This window comes from Tetrao urogallus, assembly GCF_951394365.1.
Source record: "Tetrao urogallus genome assembly, chromosome: 1".
NCBI lineage: Eukaryota > Metazoa > Chordata > Aves > Galliformes > Phasianidae > Tetrao > Tetrao urogallus.
This window is the reverse complement of record NC_136813.1, coordinates 174,077,350-174,090,229: the sequence shown is the minus strand read 5'-3', so window position 1 is coordinate 174,090,229 and position 12,880 is coordinate 174,077,350. Positions and strand designations below refer to the sequence as shown.

The window sequence follows — 12,880 nt, the reverse complement described above, 5'->3', positions numbered from 1 at the left end:
TCTGTGCCCAGAGGCTCCGGAGGGAAGTGGAAACCTGCTGTCGCACAGGGACACAGCCAGGATAGGAGGTAGCTCCAAGGGGCCATGGAGATACCTGTGGTGTTGTCATATCTGACAGAGGCTGCAGCAGAGGAACAGACCGTGAGGAAGGGTGAAATGGGGACGATGAAGAGGTCTTCCAGATGGGGCGCACTCAGATCTCCCAGATCCAGGGGCAAGAAGGGAGCAGGAGGTGACAAGAGCCAGACCTGGGGAGGTCTCAGTGCGGGGCGGTAACGCGAGCAGGGACGCGGGCAGCCATCAGGCACGCCAGCACGATGCCGACGACCTGCAGCACCGCCAGCCCCAGGGCAGCGGTGGCAACGCAGAACATGTTGCTGCTGACAAAGGCCGAGACCTTGCCGAAGCAGCCCTCCGGGTGCAGGCCGCGTGCGCCGGCCGGGCTGAGCGGGCAGCCCCGCCGGGCCCGGCAGCAGCTGAGCGGCACCGAGGCGTTCTGCTGGAGCGCCCAGGGCGAGGCGAGCCAGTCCCGGTAGCTCTCCACACCGCAGCAGCCCAACGCGCGCTGCAAAGCGTCCAGGGCGTCCGCCTTCCCTTCGTCCTCGCCGTAGGCGCTCAGGGCCTGGCGCAGCCCCTCCCGGAAGCCCCGCGCGATGTCCTGGCGGTACACGAGCGCCGAGAGCCCCGCGGTCAGCGCGGCCAACAGCACGGCCGCCAGGAAGGCGCCGTAGGTGCGCAGGAGGCCGCGGTGCTCGGCGGCGGCGCCGAAGCAGCCCAGGAAGGCCCAGACCATGACGGCGGTGCCGGTGGCCAGGAGGATGGCGGGGGCGCCGGGGGTGTCGCCGGCCGACAGCGCCAGGTAGCCCCCCAGCCGCACCTCGGCCCAGAGGCCGACGACGAGCATGGTCAGCCCCGCCGCCCAGAAGACGAAGCTGAAAGCCACGAGGGACAGCTTCAGCACGGTCATGGCGTCGCTCAGGGGCCGCGACCTTCGGCCGGCGGCGGGCGGGCGGGCTGTGAGCGGCGCGGCTCCGCGCTCCGGCCTTTTTCAGTGCCTGGCGCGGGGGCGCGGCCGCCCGAGGCGTTTGGCGGCGCTGCGGGGCTCGGCGGGCGGAGCGCGGGGCTGCGCGGAGTGCCCTTCCCCTCACGCGGGGTCCTGCCCGCCGCACCGCTGTCGCGCTGAGGTGTTCCTGCGCTAAGGCGCTGTGGGAGGACGCTTGAAAGAAATAAGCCTCAAAATGGGCGCTCGAACGCTTACTGACGGTGCGGGCCGTCGTCGTTCATCCGTCTCGGTTTGCCCGGTTGGAAATTATTTTCCAGCCCTGTTAAATACTCACCTGATTTTCCCCACCGTCACGCTGAGCTCCAGGAAGGGCATAAAATGCCCGTGGAGAATGTGCTTGAGTGCTGTGTTACAGGCGGCCCATGCAAAGTCACCAGCTGCCGTGTACACCAGCTCTGCAGTGCAGCCTCATGGATAAAGAAAATCTACGTGCCAGATAAGAAATGTCAGATGGGAAACTGTAAAGGAAGCAGAGTAGCTGGCAGTGATAGCAGTCGCCTCCCCGCTGCTATTTGCACTGAGTGACTGATGTCTCTTTAGCACTTCTTGTCAACACCGTAAGAGGTACGTAGTTCTCCTCGGTGTTAAGATTCCATCTTCTGCAAACAGAAATGACTCAAAGCCACCTCAACACAAAGCTGACCTTCGTATGTCTTCAGCAGTTCGAGAAATGAGTTTTGTTACATACTGACGTGCTATCAGACTGCCATAAATGTTTGCATTGCTTAAAAAAAATAATAATTTTAAAGAAATTTTCTAATAAAGTGCTTATTAAGGTTTCACAAGCTGGTGAAGGATCTGTAAGCTGTGCAGTTTGCCGGATCACTGTGTGCTTCAAGCTGCCAGTCTCTTCTTTATTCCTCTAAGGTCTCATCCTGAGACAGTCCTTTCAAGTTTCCCTCATAACTTGAAGTAAAATGGAGCTTCTTCATTTGTGTATACTAAAATCACATGGAGAATTTAGGTCTGAGAACCCTGTTGCTCATATCTTTATCAACTCCTTCAGTACTGCCTTCTTGGGTTTAATTGTGTTCTGACTGTAATCTTTGTGTGGAACTTAGAGAAAAGCTTTCTGTTAGTTTCTTTCTGTTACAGAGAGGGAAGAAAGGAGGTGCCTTTTATGTCAGTTTACCACATTCCATCAGAAAGTTACAGTTGTCAAGGCATCAATGCAGCATAATTATCACTAATGTATTCTTAATTAGTGGCCTCAATAATTTAAGTAGCAGGGGCCTTATAATTCCTGCATTTACAGATTCTCCTCTTGCTTTTTTCACAAGAATGAACTCCCCATCAGTTACTTGGCAGATCTGAGCTACTGATTCTCAGGTCTTCTCAGCAGTATCCAAGATCTTTACATCAAGATGATTCAGAAATGATGATTCCCTGCTCCGAAAGTATCCCACAGTATATTGCATTTCATTACTCACTTCAGCACTAAATCATGTGGCTAATATCCTCAGTGAGGAATAAAAGTTTACGACAAACTAGAGGTTGTCTGGTCTGGCATTTGATAACCAGTAGTTAAAAGTTCATGGTTTTTACAGTTTCACACCTAAAGGAAGCCTATCAAGTTGGAGAAAATTTCTTGTCAGAAGGAGTGGTAATGCATTGGAACGGGCTGCCCCAGGAGGTGGTAGAGTCACCATCACTGGAAGTGTTCAAGAAAATGTGGATGTGGCACCGAGGGACATGGTTAGTGGGAGTGGTGGTGATGGGTCGGAGATTGAACTTGATGATCACAGTGGTCTTTTCCAACCTCAGTGATTCCATGTTTTTGTGATTCTAAGTTGAAGGTGACATTTCGTGAAGAGGCTTTCCTGTGAAGCAGCAGGTCTCTGTTGGCCCACCAGGTGTCAGTCATGCAGGGAAATGTCTTTGCCGTCCTTGGAATGGGCTGGTTGTTGCAGAGTAGCCATCCTCCGGCCGCTTGTTTTATGCTCTTAGGATTTTACACATTTTAATATCAGTGTTTTTTCCTTTTGAATCCTTGAACTGTTAGCTATCCACGTTTCAGCATAACCCACTGCATTATTTTTTTTTCTTATCTCACATGACTCTGTGTACTTTTCTCTCTGCAGTTCTTTCTCACTACTTATTTTTTTCAGAAGTTTCTCAGAGCTGCTGCTATCAGAACTAGGTCTTGCACTGCAGACAGCTGAAACCTGTAGTAAGGCTGCACTGGCTATGTTGGACAGTCCTAGTGAGGGGCTACAGCCCCTTCTCTGTGGGGCAGACTAGAGAGTTTGTGTCTGCTTTGAAGATCTGAAGATTAGAGAACCACAGTAAAAAAAAAAAAAGCAGCTAAAATGCTTTTGTTATTAATTTTCCTTATAGTGAAAGCAGCTAGACAGGGTGAGATATCTTAGGGTGCATTGTGCCATGTAGGAACAGTCAAAGTGCAGGACGTGTGATCAGATCTGTCACCACCCAGGCTCCTCTTGGAAATCTAAGTGACTCCTTAAAGAAGTTTTGTGATCTCTTGGTGCTATTATGAATATTTAATGCGTACTGACTGTTATTTTCACTGACACTTAAGTGCTGAACACCCTCCAGAAATCATGTTAGCCATTACAGGTTAGAAGATGGCAGATATCAGTGCTTTTTAAAAATAGGGTTAAATGGGTATACGGGGCCAAATTCTTAACATTCTCATAAGCTATGCCACTGGAACTGTTTGGGTAAGTAAAAGAAGCAGGACTGAGCTCCATGAGTGTATGATGAAACAGCTTCAGTTATAAAAAATAATGATAAATAGAATTGCTTGATTTGTCAGACTGACAGAATCTGCATCTCAGTAAGCAAACTTTAAAAATCTCGTAAAAAATTATTTGTGGAACAAATGTTTGTGATATTGCATGTGCTATATGGACTGACAGTTTAATAAAATAGAAGTGATACTCCTTTACATGGAATCTTGGACTGCAAAGTGCTGTGGGCTCAGAGATGCCCCCCCAAATAGTGAGAGCAGCAGTGCCAGTTATCAAAGAGTGGTTATAAATTCAGGCAGCATATTTGGTGAGATTGACCTTGGACAGTGCAAACTGGTGTATCTTAGGGAAAACTGTTATGACCCAGCAGGAAGAAAGCTGCCAAACAGTGAGTCTGTGAGATGTGTGAGTGATAGTAGAGATCTCATCAGGCTGCATTTTGCAACACTATTTGGCACAGAGAAACAGTCTGCTTGAAGCATGGATTTTCCTTTTTACTACAAGATTATGTAGTTGGGGCTTCTGCTATAACAGTATGGGCAGTAACTTCAGAAACAGAGGAACATCAGAGTCACTCCACAGTTTACTTTTGGTGTTTGAGAGTTCTCATTCTCATTTGAAAATCAGAACTGTTGTGAAAAATGTGTTCCCTTGTTTTAGGCCTGTCTCGAGTGCTGTAAATCATGAAAAGTCTGAATATACCCTGCTTGAACTGAGCTGTGATTTATATATTTCAAGATAACTGTCTTTTCTCCACAACAATACTCCTTATTTCTCTCCCAGCGCTTACTTCTCTTAATAGTGTTCTCCGTGGCTTTCTGCTTGAGCTCCCTCCTTGGGAGAGAGAATTAATCTGAAGGGGATGCATAGATTTCCCTTGAAAAATGAAGATTGCTGGTGATAAATTAGATTTGAAATTACACGGGTAGCTGCTAATACCAGCTAAATTCACAAAAGGGATGAAAGTATCAACTTCTCAACTTAGATTCTGAAAACTCCACTCCCAACTCCCAATGGCAATTTGGGTTTGGATGCTGATTCATATTCCTAGCTGTGCAATATTCTGTACGAGTTCCTTTACACTTGGGGTAGCAAACTGGAATCCTGCTCTCTCCTCTGTCTCAGGAGATACCCAAAATCAGCTCTTCCTGTTGCCATGCTCTCTGCAGTCTGTTTGTGCAGGTCTTCTCAAGGACAAATTGGTTTAGCAGCTAATGCAGAGGAGGAAAGAAGGTCCTTTCCCCACCCTTTGCTTTTTTTTCCAGCAACTTCGGGTTGTGAGCACTTGCCTTAAATAGGGAGACCTGAATTCAACTTCTTTTGCTACTGCAAGGAAGTGAAATAACATTTTGTGTGGGAAGGCTGAAAGAGCCATGCAGTGTAACATTCTGGCTGGTGTTTGCTTAGTATTTCTAGTTGAATCTGTTCTTTGGGCCTGAGAAACTGCAATTCAGAACTTTTCTAGTTTTGTTCTGTCAAGTAGCAGTGCTAGTTGACTGGCTTTGTTAAAGGGGAAATGAGGTGCCAGAAAGGCCTTGTGACAGCTGTGATGGTGTCATACACTGAGGTAGTCCAGCTTTTTTTCCAGTACTTACAGATTTCGGAAGAAAAGCAGACTTCACAAGTTGGCTTCTCTTGGGCACCTGAATGAGATTTTCATGGCACAATTCACAGAGCTGCATTTATCTTGGGGAAAATAAGAACGCCTGTGATGCTCTCGTAGTATCCTGCTGATGTTACAGCAGCATACTGTTGATGTAACCACTAATGGGTATTTTCTTGTCCTGTGATATACTTAAGAGCTCAGTAAATGCACCACAAGAACATTTCTTTATGTTAAAGTCTGATTTTGGACATATTATACCATTTAATTCAATAGAGAGAGTGGGTACTCAGTGTGAGGAGAGTTATCAGAATCAAGTGAATGAAATGATTTTTATGTAAAACTGAACGATACCTTAACTCAATGGTAAATGAAATGGGAGGGAAATCATAGCTTTTCACTCCTTCCCAGTGATTGCTGTGCAGCATGGGTCTGGTGCAAGCCCAGGCAGGATAAAGAAAGAAAATGGAGTAGGAGGAAGAGAGAATTTCTCCTTGATCTTCTCATTAGCTCTGGGAAGGAAACGTGTTAACTCATTTCCAGTTGCAAGTGTCTTTGGGTAATTACAAGGTTACGGATCACCACATACACCTGGCACCTTCACAAACACCTGATATGAGAGGAAATGTTGGATCAACTGCTGCTATCAGCAGCACAGACTGTGTGATACGCAGCCTGCACAGACCAGAGCCACAGAATGGTGCAATTACAGCTAGCCAGCCTATCTGAGCAGGAAATGTCTTAGCCTGAAGCAAGTGTGATGCCAGGGCAGAACGCAGCCTTCTGTTTCTTGGAATGTACTTTACAAAAATAGTAATAGCAGCAGTGGTATGTTTTTCAAATGGAACTAATTTTAGAAGCTGAAGTATACAATCTTTATTATATATCAGCTACTTTGCTATTAATAGCAAGGATCAGAGCTCCTCTGGATTAATAATTAACATCTAATGTGTTTTTTAACCTTAAAATAAAAGACAAACTGTAATTTTAGCTGCAGCTTCACAAGAGTTCCAAAGGGTAACATGACCCATGACTTGGGCGATTCTCAAGGAAAATTCAGTGCACTTTCCAGTTAGCGCACAGAAAAATATGCTTATGTGCTGAACATCAGATATGTTTCAATGCTGATGTATCTAGATAGCATGCAGGCTAGATGGGTGGGAAAGACTGACAACATACCATGTCAGAGGAATTAAAAAATAAGCTTTTTATTTCAGAGAGCAATAGGAAGAGAAGACAAGCTCTCATTGTCAAATTTTATGTCTGAATTTAAAAACATCTGAATATATTATTATTAATTCTCAATCTCCTCTTGTTGAATTAGATTGGGAAGCTATTAAGTATTTCAGATATTGGAATTTATATATTGTGTATTTTGACAGCAGTTAGGTGTACTTGGCAGATCATTATTCATACAATACTTGCCTACACTACTTACCTACACTTCTCAATAAGAATTTCTGCAGATAAGGGGGATTTCCAAGATCTGCAGCAGCAAAAATCAATCCTACCTTTCACTTGGTTGGTATAATTTTTCATCAGTTTTGCTGGCTTTGATGATTAAAGCCATGATTTGATGACGGCTTTGATTAAAAGCCGTTTTCTTATCTTAAACAAATGCCACAGTACTAATTATGACAACATTCTTTCTGCCACATTTCCAGGCTCTGACAGATAATGCCATCACAGGCAGAGGACAGTGTGACCATGCACTCTGTTCTGAGTAGCTGAAGAATGCCACGGGGCACAGACTGTTATCTTGGGGTCACTGTAACCTTTGTCCTTGCTGAGTTGAACAGTTATGGAGTTCCTATAAAGCAGCAACATTAGAACACCAGAAGACTTTCCAAGCCTTGGGGTCCAGATCTGTGGACTTTTACAACTTCCTTGTATTGTCACGTGGCGTGCTGTCCTCAAGCCAGCATCACTCTTGCCTCTTGTAAAGGTCACAGAAAGAATTATTTAGAGGAAACAGTCCACATGCAAACAGGGCATCACACGAGGATCATTGCCTTTATCAAGGCAGCAAATTGTCAGCCTGCCTGTCACCTCTGATGATCCCAGATATGAAGAATCTTGTTTATCTCTCCTAGGATGGCAAAATCTTAAACATTCTTACTATAGTTTTCTTTGAAAAAATGTCTGTTGCACTATTCATGAAATGATCTTGTTTGCCTATATGCATAAAACACTTACCAGCACGATAGCAAATATGAGGATTTTCTTATAGGAAAGACTGCTGACTACTTTCCATTTCTTGAGACAATTTTTGTGCACTTTTAAGGTTACTAGTCTTTAACTACCCTGGGCTGAAATTGTCCATGCCAGATATTTATCTGAGTATGAAATATATATGCATATATATGTATATATAGACTACACTTCCAGCAAGAATGGTCCCACACTATTTTCCTCCTTTAAAAACAGTACTTCAGCCATCTCCTTATAGCACTTCCATGGTTTTGGACTAGAGACTTGAAAGCTGGCACAGTTTAGGAAAACACTGTGTTAACAGCATTGATATTGCACAACCTTAACTCACTTGCAGAGCCTTAGAGCTGATAGCCAGGCAGGCTGATTGCAGCACTGTGACTATGCACATGGGGAAGCCACTGCACCATCTACCCCAAATTAAATTACTGTTTGCTTTGAACATTCCCCTGGGGGGAAAGGAGAGCAGGCAGCACCCTGCTCTTTTACTCCCCAGCTCAATTTGTTGCAGGACAAGCTGTCGGTCTTTGTGCATATTGCAAGGCTAACAGTGCACTCATGAGGAGAAAGAATTTAACAGAAAAGCCCCATTGCTGCATCTTTTCAATACAACCTTGAATTAAAGTTCTGGACCCATCCTTTTAATCCTTGTACACATATCTCACATTAACATGAGCAGTGATTTTTAGCGATTCATAACTCTGCATTTATCTTTAACTCATTTATGTATATAGTGTGTGATTACACCAAAAGGTTCTCATAAGGTCCTATGGCTTTCAAATCTGAGGCAGAATAGTGTGTGCTAAGGATTGCAAGTTGGCTTTAGCCCAGACTTTTCTGCTCTGTGGCTCTAATCCAGACTGTTATTATTTGAAAACAGCCCTGCGTGGATTAATTGTTTGTGTGTAGGTCCATTAGTCCATAATGGCTCCATTGTCTCTCTTTGTCTTCCAAAGCCTACTTTGGAAGATGTTCTAATGTGATCTAATATAGGACTGCTGGTTGTGTCTGGTGAGCAGAAACATTCACTGGTGCCACCCTAGGCTCCCTCAATGGGCACGTCCCTGGTTTGCTGATTTCCCCGCCTTCCCTGTGAGGCAGCAGAAACTCTGGTTTACCTCCTGGGCTGCGGCATCAGTCCCTGGAGAAGGGAAGCCCAGTGCTGCTCTCACGTCTGCCTGGCAGTCATATCAGCCCAACGCTGCTCGCTCCGTGTGCCTCCCACACAAATGATCTGGATCACAGCCCTGTGCTGACACAGCTATCAGCATCTCTTACCCAAGCTTACTCTACGCTGCACAGTGCTGTGCTGCACCAGTCTGCTGTTAATTCAGTGGGAAGAGGGAGAGGAAGAGGAAGAAGCAGAGGAAGATCAAGGGGGCTGTAGGCCTTGGTCCCCTCAGCACCATCCAGTTCCATATGGACACAGCAGGCTGCATGCCTGCCTGTGTTGGCCTGGGCTTAGAGTACCAACAGGTTACCTACAGCCATCGGCTTCCTCCAGTGTCGCTTCACAGAGCCGTGAGTGATGGGCTGGCCCCAAGCACAGTAAATGGGTTAAGGTTAAATTGTGAAGCTCAGAAGAGGCTGAGCTAATCCACTGTGCAGTGTGGCTCATGCAATTTCCCAGCTCAGCTTTATCAGAGCAATACTAGGCACATGCAGCATTTCATGGCCTCCAATGCTATGCTGAAGGAGCAAATCTGAGAGTATGACAGCACTGCTGGGGGTCATGGCCCTCAGAAACTGGTGCACTGATACCATGCTGCCCTCTGAGCCTAGCTGGCAACCTTCTGATGTGGTTATCAGCAATGTCTGCCTGCCCCGGCCTCTGTGTGAAGAATGAACAGGCTGCATCTCTCCCAGCAGCAAAGTGCTCTTTGATCTCCCTGTCAGCAGACTGCCTGCAGTGCAGATGATGCCCCCTGTTTTGGAGAAACATAAATACACTCCATACCGCTGAGCTCAGCGAACGAAGTACCTCAGAGCTGGCCTTAGGACACTCGTTCTGAGCGATAACAGAAGTGCGGCTGTGAAAGGAGCGAGGGGAACCGGGGCCGCTGCGCAGTCGGAGGAGCGCTGACGCCAGGGGACCGCCAGAGGGCGCCACAGCCCCGCGAGCCCGTCAGCACCCGGTCCCCGCCCGGGGACAACGGAGCCACCGCGGGTGACGGAAGAGACATGGAGCAGCGCAGCCACTTTTGTGTGCTGAACCCTGGCCGTGCCACACCCTGGCTGTGCCACGCAGCCCGGTCCAGCGCGCCGCTGCTGACCAGAGGTCGTGACTCGGGAGGTAAATGTTAATTTGGTTTCTGTTGGCTGGTGAGTCTTAAGGCATGAGGACGTTTGAACAGGTAGGGACGCTGCAAAAGCATGGGGCAGGTTGGCCTTCATACCTGCAGCAAGGAGTGCAGGGATACTGTGCCTCCATCCCGGCGCTGGGTGCCTGAACGACTTCCTGGTGCTAAGGATTTTTAACAGCAGGACTGTTTTGTGTGAATCCTTTGTTACTGCAAGTTCTTGAGAGCCCGTTATGAACCGGAGAGACAAATGCCCACCCAGTGCTGCCCACAGCCTGCCCTGGGGCTGATTCAAATGTCTCATACTCTTGTGTTCAGAGGACACAGAAGACAACAGAATTGCAGCTAATGCCATATTCACTGCTACTGGTTCCTAAGGAGAGGAGATGAGAGGGAGAAAGGTGAGAGAGAAGGGATAGGGAAGCAGGATGGTTGTAGTGAAGAACAGAAGAGGGAGGGCAGGAAGAGATATGCACCCTTTTCTGAAAATACCTATGTGCAGAAGCCTTTCTGACTCTCCACACATTCATAAAATTACCTCAAATGTACTGTGTTGTGCCTGATTCAGTGAGGCTGTTTCAGTTTAAAAAAAATATATATATATATATATATTTAAAGTAGAGTTGAAACACTGAGAAATCTGTGAAACAGCTGCCAAACTCTCTTAACTATGAGCATCCACACCTGGCCTCCAAGTAATCCCATGGCAACAATGACATTCAAAGAAGATATACTAAGTATTAAAAGCAAACTTTTAAAGCCCCAACGTATGTGTTACAGTAGGACAGTCAGCAGACACCAGTGATCACCTTGTAATTGCAAATTAACGGGGCATTCAACTACAACAAATCTTGGCTAATATGGACCAGAGCACGATTTGCAGCCATGCACGATTTGCAGCCATGCACGCTCCGGCTCTCAGCCGTTAGCAGTGCCAGCTGGTTCACTGCAGAGCTCTGGCATGAGGGCACCTCAGACCACCCCAGCATGCCTGCCGGTCCCTGGGATTGCTGGCCGCAGCAGGACCTAGGCCTCTCATAAACTTCTTCCCACCTCTGTGCTCCTTCATCTATGAGAAATGTTGTATACCACAGAGCAGGCAGAAACAGCACAGGCACTCCTATGGCATTGCTTCATATTCGCAGAGACCTGCATCTTAGCTTGGTCCTTGTAAAGGCATGTTCAGGTACCTCAGCTCTTGCTGATCCAGCAGAGGAAGGAGAGCCTGAAGCAATTATCAGTGAAAGTGCTGATACTGTTGACACAATCAGGGTGCAGCATCATGAACTGGAGAAGAAGCAGGCTTCCAGGGTTCATGCTATGCCCCCAAGCAGATGAATTGCCAAACCAGATCAGATCAGGCAAGGTGTTTTCTGCAGGCTAAGACAGTGATCCTCAGCTCTGAACCAAAAGTTATCAGCGGATCTTTGCAGCTGAAGTAGTGAGAAGTTTGGGAACATGTCTGCAGTCTATTTAAGGGCTCACAGTGTTTGCTCAAAACGTGAGTGGTGTTGTGGCAGGAGGGACAGCTCAGAAAAAATGCCAGCACTTCAGATGTACAGCTGAAATCGAACACACTGCACTGCAGATAAAGGGTTAAGCATATACTTGGTACATGCTCAAGTCAAACAGATGAGAATGAGAGAAGATAAAATGTGATTGGCTGTGTAAGGGACTTATTACAGGTATGTGGCTTAAGGTTCAGGTTGCTGAGTTGTGTCACATGCTGCTTAATCAATGCTAGGCAGTGATGTAACTGCTTCCTGCCTCCTGGCAGCCGAGCGGAGGATCCCATGATGGGGAAGCTTGTGGTGAAGCTGAGCCCTGGAGGAGGCCAGATCACGATGAGGCTCAGAAACAAGCAGCTGCAGTTAGTGGGGAAAAGGTGCACCTGGAAATGGCAGTGCTTGGGGCAGGGAGTCCCCAGGGTGCCAAGAAACCTTCTGGCACAGTCCCTGAAATCAGTGACCAACATGCTGTTGTACTGCACAGTGCTCCATCTTTCTAGTGGTCTTCACCCACAGCTCTGGAAAAAAAAGGTGTTTGACATCTGTGAATAGATTAAAAAGCCCAAAGCAAAGTTCTCTTCCCTGTATGACAGATGCTGGACAGCATTTTTTCCGAAGTGCAGGGATGCATATCTTACACCTTTACCTGGCTATGATTATGTTAAAAGTCCAGGCCATCCTTCACACAACTGCCTGATCTGTGCCTGTACATCAAGTTGAACTGTCACCATGCCAAAAGGGAAGTGAGAGCCCCGTCTGCCCCAACACGTCAGCACTTCATTTCCATGTGCCACGTACTTTCAGACCTCAGCCCTGTCCCAAAGTAATGCTGGCCAGGACATGTCCATAGAGTCAGATATTTAAGAAAGGACCAGAAAATGCATCTCTAATCTGTTCCAGGCAAACCATACTTAGATAATAAACTTGTGCTCAGATGCAGTGTTTCGCTGTGAGCTGTCAGAGTGCAGGGCAGAGACAGCTTCATAAAATGATCACCATCTGTAACCTCCTGATGTGTCTTTCTCGAGCCAAGCTTTTGTGACTGATGAAACACGCGTATGCTTCCACACAGGAATATGAAGCATCCTCACGCACAGGCTGCGTTTAAACAGATCGCGCGGCGCGGCTTGTTCAGGTTTTGTGGGTGAAGCATTAACAGCCAGCACCCGAGGAAAGGCCGCCGGGAAAGACAAAGCGCAGGGGCGCCCAGGGCAGCGCCGCAGGAAGGCGCGGGTTCTTCCGAGCGACGCAAATCGGAGCCGGACTTCTCCAGGGCTTCCAGCCACGCTCCGGCCGCGTCTCGCCGCGCTTCTTCCCGCAGTCCCACGCGGAAGGGCCGGCAGCAACCGGCGGCCCGGGGCAGAGGACGGGATGGGAGCTGCCGGGGGAGCGCCGCCCGTCACCCCGCGTGCCTCCTCCCAGCAGCGGGCCCCGTTCACGGGGTGCCGGACGGACCCGCGCAGCGGCGCAACGCGTGAATCGCG

General features: G+C 47.6%; 1 pseudogene across 1 annotated transcript; it reads right to left on the bottom strand.

The window, feature by feature from the left end:
• Positions 1 to 259: 259 nt before the first annotated feature.
• LOC306957921 (tetraspanin-7 pseudogene) lies at positions 260 to 967 on the bottom strand (annotated as a pseudogene). Its single transcript has one exon. The product of its transcript is annotated as a tetraspanin-7 pseudogene (transcript).
• Positions 968 to 12,880: the final 11,913 nt, after the last annotated feature.